The following is a 9,772-nucleotide window of genomic DNA, read 5'->3' as shown; positions in this document are numbered from 1 at the left end:
TTTTTGGGTTTTAGCGATTGCAACTTTACGCAAAAGCGCTCAATGGTAGGCTACTTTGTTTTCCACTAAAAACGAAGTAGGCCTATATATTGTGCTGACGCAAAAATTTCACGTTTTTCTTAAATTCCATATATTTGTGTTTATGTTGTGCGGTTGAAAACTCAACGCTGGCGTCTTCACCTGATTATCCCCTTCCCGGCCTATTAAAAAAGGTTTGGAGACCCCAGCTATAGAAAGTGTGGCATAACCTTACAAGTGTTTGAATTTATTAATAACCTTAAACTACAAAACACTATAATCTTATCTCCCCGGAATAATGTCAATAACTTATATCAATTTCTATCACACAACAATATAGCGAAAACATCAAAAAACACCAACCAAGATGACAATACTGAAAGAATAAAGCTACATTCTAATAATTTTTTGTATATACTGCAAAGCGAACGCTGATGAAAATGAACATACAACACATAAATATAAGGACTTAATTTAAATAACTTGGTGGATCTAATAAATGATACACAAATTCGGCATACTATTGTCTTCATGTTGCATTTGTGGTGAAAGCAGTTACAGGACATTTGAGTATGTCTTTCCATGTTTCAAATGTTAAAACAAGGGCTAGCAAATTACATGTTATTGCCGCTGAGAACAGCTCTAAACCTGAGAAGTCCAATATGTTGAAAGACACTGCAATAATATCGGTTAAAATGCAAATAATTGTCATGATAGCAGTTCTTTTCATCATTTGAAGTCCTGAAGTGATGTTATCCTCTCGGTGTGTACATTTGAAAGGATAAAGGAAAAACATTAACAGTATGCACTGGCCAGAAAAATCAATTGCTCCACCGGTTATTAATGGCCAAAATACTATAGCATCGGCAAATTCACATCCATTTCCGAACGAAGCAAATTTTTGCGCAAATGCATATCCAATACTCGCAGTTAGTAAGCCCGAAATCGAAAGGACAATGCTAAAGTAGCCGAGGAATTTGATGCGAAAGTTATAAAACTGATTTGAAAGCGAACTCTTATAGAAGCAACGTTGTTTTAACCACAGGAATGTATAAACAACACATAGATTTAACCCTAATACAATGGGTAGGATTTTTAAAATGATTTGACATATATACGTCGAGCCCGGTGTATAGCCTTCAAATATCACATATATATATCAAGAACAATGTAAATAGTTACTAATATTGATGACACACTTGTCAGGATGTACATCCACCGTCCATCGTTATTTTCACTTTGAAACTTTTTGTACTTGATACCGTATACCAAAATTGCAGCTGTCAAGTAAACAGTTATGCCGAGGGTGATTATGTTTGTGACCAACCAAGCAACTTTTCCAGGTTGAAAGTTTATTTGATCATTTATTCTTGTTTCGTTGATTGATTGATCAGAATTATTTAAAGCCATGTTTCAATTTCCAAACGGCTTTTCCGACAATTAAATGTAACTATTACTGTCCGATCTCTATCTGAATATACAACGTAACAAGTAAAAAATAACTAACTTGCGACATCTTTACTGTGGTATTTGGTAATAGTTTCGAACTTTCATGCTGTTAAAATCGTGTCCAATAAACAACAACAGCCTCAGTTCTTACCTTATTCGCTGCATGCTACAGTATTCTTTCCTCAAAAGCGTGCAACACGCTGTATATAATGTTTAGCAATATATCACGTCAGCTGTACCTTCTGTAATCTTGTAAAATCCCGCAGCTGCTTTGTTTGTCTATTAAACTTTATGCAAATCTTGATTTTACTTTCACCGGATACCTGTTTATATACACAGGTTCGTCTAACATTGAACTCCATTTAGTGTAGCAGATAGTTTCTACGTAGATGCAAATTGGGGAATCAAAGAAACGATAGAATACATTAAACGAGGCTATGTTGGTTATTTGTTTAAAAATAGATTTGAAAATGGTGGATTAATAAATAACCAGAATAGTGTTGGTGAGAAGAGAATTATTAAATCTACCTAAGTAGTAGGGTACATAAACCGGCTTCAAAATCTCGATAGGTTACTTTATTTTCTTCGTGAACATTTATATGACCAAGCTAAACCATCGCAAAACGAAACATGTAAGTTTGTAAGATGTACGGCGTTCGCCTTGCGTGTTGTCGACGTGGATATTAAACGCTGCAGAAGTTTGGTTCTTTTATTTTTTTTGATTCTTCTTTGAGCGATCCACAAACAGCATTGTAATGCAGTAATATAGAATAGAATGAAATGCCCGGCCTAATACATACAACACACAATTACAAAATAGAATAAAACTTACTACATGTATACTAGAAAAATGGTGTGGAATTTCCAATGTCGCTTGCTAACACTCACACATGGCTAATACTACACTAATAAGCTAATGTCCAACATTTTAGAAACTGCAAATGTATATATATATATACACATATACGTAAGAACGTTTTGACATGTACTGACCCTTAGGGACATGTATTATTGTATTATTTGGCACATGATTTACCAGAAGGAACGAAGTCCTAGATCAGTTCACCTTGTAAGAGATGACCGTCAAATACCCTTTGCTATTTTGTCAGCTGATGGCGACGGCGCAGTGCGTTTAGAAACCATACAACAATAGTACAACGTTTTAACATCGGCAGCTATTTCTGGCTTTTGTTTGAAATGACGGTGATGTGGCGCAGTTGACCAACATGCAGACAAAACAGCTGTTTAAAATCGTACTTGTGTCATGGATGAAACCATGAAAAAAATAATCATCAGAAACAGAATTTGCTTTCTTTTTTATTGCGACTAGTGATTGTAATTTTTGTGGTGGTAAAAGCACCAGGTGGGAATTTTTTGTAAACTTTCAACAACCTTACTGGACCACTTTTAGCTCCATTCGCATTTTGGCGCAAATGTTTAAAACAATTGTAACCTAACCTGCTTGTCATTCAGAAGTCAAATCTACTAATTTACTGCAGTTTTTATTCAATTCTTGGATTGGTTACTATGTGCAGAAAGTTGTAAGGGAATGCTGAGGATCTGTTAAGGTTTTAAACAAATTACGTCCGCATTGTTTCTAAAATCTATGTAAATGAAAGACACCATGCACCACGGAATCAATCAGAACTTGGTTTGTCATGTGTTTCATATAACTTTACTGGTAAGTTTCATTCTTGCAAAGTTTTAGCCCACCAAATGTTTGACAATGGTTAAACTGTTTTTTATTTGTTTGACTTTGGCCTTACTACTCATATAATTCTGTAAAATCGTTTGACCTATAACTGGCAGAAAGCAACTTATATTTAACTATGGTTCTGGGTTTGTGAGTCATGTTAATAAGCCCAAATTATAGTTAAATTTATTTTTCATAAGGGAGCTGGGCATATATACTATTGTTATTTGAAGAAACTTTTTGACTCGATTTTTTACTTTTATTTATATATGTAATTTGCCAGCTGTTGTGTGAAAACCTGGGGAATTTGTTAACATGTATATAATTACCAAAACACATGTCTCCAAGAAAATGATTTGTAATACCTGTTAAAAAAATTTCCATTACATTTGTAAAAAACTTGATGGCTGAACAAATTCGAATGAATTTACTGCACGTTTATTGACAATTGATATCAATCTAACCATATGGAAAGATTTATTTCAAATCCAATATTTGTTTAGGCATGGAGCTGTGAAATGGGTAGCATCTACTTTCACTTTGTGCCACCATGGTACTTAGCTTGGAAACCTCTGATGTATAATAAGTTCATTTAGACTCAATGTTAGAGTGATTACAGGTAAGTTGAGTTTATAGAGACCTGACTACAGTGATTACATATTCAGTTTGTATATATTTAGGTTTTTACAAAACATTCAAGTTCTTAAAAGTGACAACAGTGATTGTTTAATCAGTGTGGTTCTTTGGTATTTCTAGGTTGTGTTAAAAAATCCTGTGTTTCTGACTTCTGTGATACATGGTGGTGTGAAGAAGTCATGAAATGTTTCATTATTTATTGTCTTTTGATTGGAGGTAGGTATGGGTATTAATCCACTTTTAACTAAAAATTTTATTGTAATGTAATGTAAAATCAACCTAAAACCATTACCACTACTGTTGTAATTATAATAATGTAGAATTGTAATTTTGTTTTTAGTTGTGTCTGCAGACCTAACTTGCAAGTCAGCTAATGATCTGGTGAATGTCACCTGTAATTGCTTCGGAAACACAAACGCTCAAATTGAAGTGAAAAGCAGTGGATCTGGTATTAATATTTTTGAGGGCAATTTTCTGATTGGCTACTTTGCTGATGGTTCATGCTGCATTAATAAGCATGACACAAACTGCACATTAGGGTTATCAAACAGTGGATTTATTGATGGTGATATAAGCTGTGACAATGTCTCATTAACATTGTTTGTCTATCATGTCAAAGAAAATATGAACATATATTTTGTGTCAGGAACTGCTGTTTTAATTGGCACCACAAACATAACTGTACAAGGTCAGTTAGTTTTGGTGTGTTTTGTAAATGCAAAAAGTTTTATGCGAGTTAAAGTTGATTTATGCAGATTGTGAAGATTTTTGCAATCTTTCTGGTTGCATTAGTTCTGGAAGATACAATACTTCATCTAGTTTTGATTGTATCCAAAATACTTCATTGTTTGTTGATGGAACAATGGAAAAAACATCCTTGCTAACATGTGATGTTTGTAGCTCATGGGTTGGTAATGCTGAATGTTGGTATGGTAAGTTTATTTTAACATCCTTGACTGCAAACATTAATGTCCTGTTTTAACTAGCACAGAATCTCTCTAACCTTTTCTTTTCAAGCAATGTTGGTTGTTGATCCATTCTACATTGAATCAAGTGTAGCTGATTTTGAATGTGTGTTACTTGGTAATTCAACAGCATATACAACAACAGAAGTGAAATATTTTTTAGATCATAAAGTAAGGGCATAACTTTCTCTTAAAACCTGTTGATACACATATGTGTGGCTTTTAGTGCTGAAAACACTTTATTAATCTTTATTCATGCTTGTACAACTTTTTTTTTGACTTTATATGATTTATAGGAGGTGAATAGTACAACTGTGATGAGTTCATCGAACAATAACAAAACGATTTGGTGTTTAATTACTGTTTCAGGTTCTACATTAAAATCGAATACATCCACACTTGTAGTTTATAAGTTTATATAGTTAATTAGAGAAAATATGTTGGCTAATGAAATATAAGCAACTTATAATCAGAACGTGTTGGCCGGTCCTTATTTGTTCTCACTTAACAATCATTTACAACTTGTGATTGATGTAGTCTTGATATATGTTTAAAAATCTAAATTGCCTACATTTTTGTTTTCCAGGGAACCATTATAGCATGATTAGGGTCGAATCCTCCAATTACGTTGTTAACACATGCAACGGTGTGTTGGTGAACGCCAATCAAGATGTTACGATGTACTGTTTGACTGACGCAAATCCTGAAGCGTCCTGTCAATTTTACATCAACAACACGCTTGTCCATCAGTCATTTACCATCAAGCAATTGAAGGTTCATCCTTGGTGGGATGTTCTGGTCAAAATATGGCTGGAAACCAAACGAGTTCAAACCTAACAATTACAGTCGTGGAACAAAGTACGGTAATAGTATTCCAGTACCGTAGTTACATTGACGTAATTTGTTGATTCTGCCATAAGGAATGACGTTGAAAATCAACCATAGCTTATTTACAGAGTGTTGCCTTTGTCCAAGTGTGGTGTAACCTTACTACTGGTAAACACGTACCTCGGTGATTAAAATGGCATTTGCTCACCATAAAGACACACTAAGCAAACATTACGTTGTGTTGCCAAACGTATACCTGAGGAAACGTATACCTGAGGCAGTGCTAGAAATTTTTTGGGATCGCTGTCACAACTTTTGTAGTTTTGCGGAACACCTTAAAGCTAAAGTGTAAATTGCCAACCAATATTGGGCACATTACTAATTGCAACTAACACTTTGACAATATTTGTTTGAACAATTTATTTGTCATAGTATTAGTGGGCACAATCACTGCTATTGTCTGTCCAATGTTTCAATTTTTGTTACACACCTATTGTCGTGTTTTACTGCACTATGTCACAGTTGCAACTCGTTCAGTTTTCGTTTATTGCAGGAACACCTGAGGTTAAGTCCAGTCATGACCCAAGTGGTACAATAAAGAAAGGAGATGATGTATCATTGACCTGTGGTGTTCCCTACTCTACTGAACTGCAAACAACTTATTTTTGGGACACACCAGCAACACAACATGACATTGATGAACCTTCGCTAATCTTAAACAATTTAACCCGATTTGATTTGGGATATTACACTTGCCATACAAATGACTTGTTTGAATCTACTCAAGCTACAGTATTCTTAAATGTCACTTGTAAGTTATGTGAAACCTAAAATCTGCTTACAAAAGCTTTTATATTGATTTGTATGACTGCGTTACCAGATGGCCCAGAAACCACTGCTCAAAACACAACATGCAAATGGAGTGATGTGGGAAACGGCGATTGCTTTGTTGATTTTGCTTCAAACCCACTTGCGCAGCACTACACATTGACTGATAATGGTGAGGAGACTTTTCATTTATTCTTCACTTCGGCAAGAAACGTTTATCGTTTTGTTCCTATACAAGGTAATCCGGTTTTGTGCACAAGCTGCACTTTTCAACAACATACCAGTGATTCAACAGTTCAACGATTTGTTCTTAGCGTCGAGGTAGTACTTAAGTGTTTGACCTTTTACCGCTCGATGTAAATGAATTGCGTTTTCCTTTTATTTAGAAATCCGATAGAGATGCTACTTTAATTCTTAATGTGTTTTCAACTTCCTCCGACTTTCCTGAACCTATGACCGTCAACTTTATCATATCACGTAAGTATGTTTAGTTACAAAGTGACCTAAACGATATGTTATTTAAGAAAGTTAGTACAGAATAGAAAAAAATCCTACTCGGTAGCGGGTTTTCGCGGTGTTACTGTACGTATATGGCTGTTTTTGTTTTTGTGCAGACCTTGAACGCACACGACTTTGTTATACATCTGTTCTCATAACAACTACATCACGTCAGTATTCTATGTTTAAAAATGTGTTTGTTTTTACAGAAGACGATGTACCTCAAAACTCTAACCACACTGTGGCAATAGCTGCAAGTTTATCTGCAATTACTGTGGCGGTTGTTATCATTCTTGTTGCTATATTTGCTGTAAGAAGAAAACGCCAGCCAAAGCAGCCAGGTGCAATACAGTTTATCAGTTTATCTTTTGGTAATCAATTTTTAGTTTGTTCTTAACCCTTGTGTATGGTTTAGAATGCGATGGTCCAACTCATAATGCCAATGTTTACGTAAACGAGGAGTGTGACCAAGATGGAAACAGTTTTAGTACGGATGGATGTACGGGTGAGTATGCAAGAATGTTTGATTCGTCATCATATTCGGTTTGCCGCTGGTGGGCGCTGTAGAGAAAATAATCAGGCGAGAAACTGACTAAAAACTCAGAACTGTCTGTCGGGCCATGTTCCAGTTTGAATGAAGGAGGTTTGAGTCGATTTTGACTTTACGCTGTCCACATTTGTGTCTTAGGCCTAATTCTGACTTTGTTTATGTACAATTCGTTGAAGTTTCATGCATCGCTTCAATGTTTTGCCTTTTCTGGTTTGCTCCTATTTACAAACAAGTATGTACCATCATTTCAATCACTTGTTTGGTTTCGTACCGGGATAGCCCCGCGTTCAACCCTATGAAAAGCACAAACATTGTCTTCATTGTTTTTCTTGTCTTTCTTCAGATTATGGTGAAGATATTCCATCTAAAGATGCCGCTTCTGCCGATGGTCATTTCTATGGTTTGTTTTCGGTTTACACGTCACATTTTTTAAACACTTTGGACCCAGACCACTTAAATGTGTTGCAGATGATGAAATAAGACCCTCACAAAGTGTAAGTTCTCCAATCTACGGTTATGACAATGAACCTCTTTACGATGATGTGCCCAAAAACGATACCATGGGTAATGGCTGTTGTTTCCTCAAATAACATAAACCCAGCAGCAGCAATTTGACTGTTTTCCATCAGGTGCTTATGAAACCACTATCATTGGAAAATCGGATGCACCATATGAGGATTGCAACCGTTTGAAATGATGTTGAAGTCGGACATTTCTTGTGTTTTTCTTAATTATACTTCCTGTCCTAATTTTTTATTGCCATGTTTATTTGTAAAGAAAATATCTCAGTATTATCGTCAATAGCGTGCTTAAAATAGGATTATGTTCTGTGTTGAAGTGGGCAATTGCTCTGCAGAAAAAAGGTTCGATTTTCTTGCCGTGTAAAATTACAAAAAACTTGCTTAGATCTGTAGGCTATAGGGCGGGGGTATACAAAGTATGGCCCGCTGTTGTTGCTTTAAATTTTGTTGCGTAACAGTTTGCATAAAGTTTTTGTGTTGTGGCGACTTTCAACTATACGCAGAAGCTTTCCATAGTACTTAATTTTCAAGCAAAATCAAAGTACACCTGGTGCTGACGCAAAAAAACAAACAATTTCCTTAAATTCCGTATATTTGTGTTGCAGTTCTGCGGTAAAAAACTTAACCTTTGCCCGCGGGCGTGTACACTTCATTTTCCCCCTCCCCGCCCTAAAACAGGTTTGAACACCTCTTTTATGGGGAGTGTCTCTTAACATTACAAGTATTTCAATCTATTACCACAAGTTGTTAAATTTTGCCTCTCTTAACATTGTAGTTGCAAACTATAATGTTGTCATAAAACTACAAAGCACAATAATTGTATTTTTCCCGAATAATGCAGGTTAAGAGGTCAACTTACTATGCAGGTTAAGAACCACTGATCCATGGAACACATATTTGGCTAATTGAGTTTAAAAAATATTTATTTTACACGCATATCAATGCACAATGTACAAAACACACGTTTTACAGCTAGTGGGTGCATTTTATGTTCAGTGATATATTTAGGTCATATATACTAACCGCATTAATTTTTAAACCGCCATAAGAAATGTATAAAAGGATAATGTTAAACACTGCGTGGCACGTTTTCCGGATTGAGCTATTTGGGGCAGACTTTGTTTCTAAAACAGTAACAGATGTACTCATTGGACAAGTAACACTGGACGACTGAGCAGTGATTTGCAAACGCATTATAGCTCAATAACTATTTATATTTGCATCTTTATTTTAATCGGAGTTCTGTGGTAAATTTTTTTATGTGTTATTTCTTTAAAGTTGTAAACCTGTATATCGTATAGAAAAGTAAAAAAACAACAGAATGTAGCTAAGCGAAATAATAGTATTTGACAAATACAATCATTTTAAGAAATGTTACCTCTTTCATATTAGATATGTTAAAACTATTTTTCTAGTTATGTAGATTCGGAAAGTCTACTAACACCATACCTTTCGGCAGAACCACATTTAGCTAATTTTCGATAAACATAGGGTACGTTCAATCTAATTGACGTTTTCCCTTTGCACTTCCATTGAAGGCGGTACTGCATTGAAAATCATAAGGTTTTTCGCATTCTCCAGGGTTTTATTTACAGGGTTTATAGTGGAATTGTTGCCAAAACCAAATAAAGAAAAACATAATTGTAATCCCTCCATCAATGTTACAGTTTACGGTGTAAAGCAGAGACGGTTTGCATCTGCGAATTTACTTACAAAAATATTTTTATGTATTAATTATAACATGAAACAACTTAATTTCGGACGAGTATTGCACAAATACTGTAAA

The 9,772-nt window shown here is 35.1% G+C and overlaps 1 pseudogene across 1 annotated transcript; it reads left to right on the top strand.

Annotated features, from left to right (window-relative positions):
- Window positions 1–3,296: 3,296 nt before the first annotated feature.
- LOC145212824 (uncharacterized) lies at window positions 3,297–8,328 on the top strand (annotated as a pseudogene). The gene is made up of 17 exons (XR_013856793.1): window positions 3,297–3,310; window positions 3,664–3,746; window positions 4,137–4,484; window positions 4,552–4,728; window positions 4,814–4,932; window positions 5,058–5,173; window positions 5,235–5,239; window positions 5,348–5,619; window positions 6,143–6,400; window positions 6,470–6,589; window positions 6,656–6,738; window positions 6,804–6,894; window positions 7,125–7,256; window positions 7,331–7,420; window positions 7,809–7,865; window positions 7,934–8,029; window positions 8,095–8,328. The product of XR_013856793.1 is annotated as an uncharacterized LOC145212824 (transcript).
- The last annotated feature ends 1,444 nt before the right edge of the window (window positions 8,329–9,772 follow it).

This window comes from Phallusia mammillata, chromosome 2 (genome assembly GCF_965637545.1).
Source record: "Phallusia mammillata chromosome 2, kaPhaMamm4.hap1.1, whole genome shotgun sequence".
Lineage (NCBI taxonomy): Eukaryota > Metazoa > Chordata > Ascidiacea > Phlebobranchia > Ascidiidae > Phallusia > Phallusia mammillata.
The sequence above is the reverse complement of the archived record's forward strand: the minus strand, read 5'-3'. Positions and strand labels throughout refer to the sequence as shown.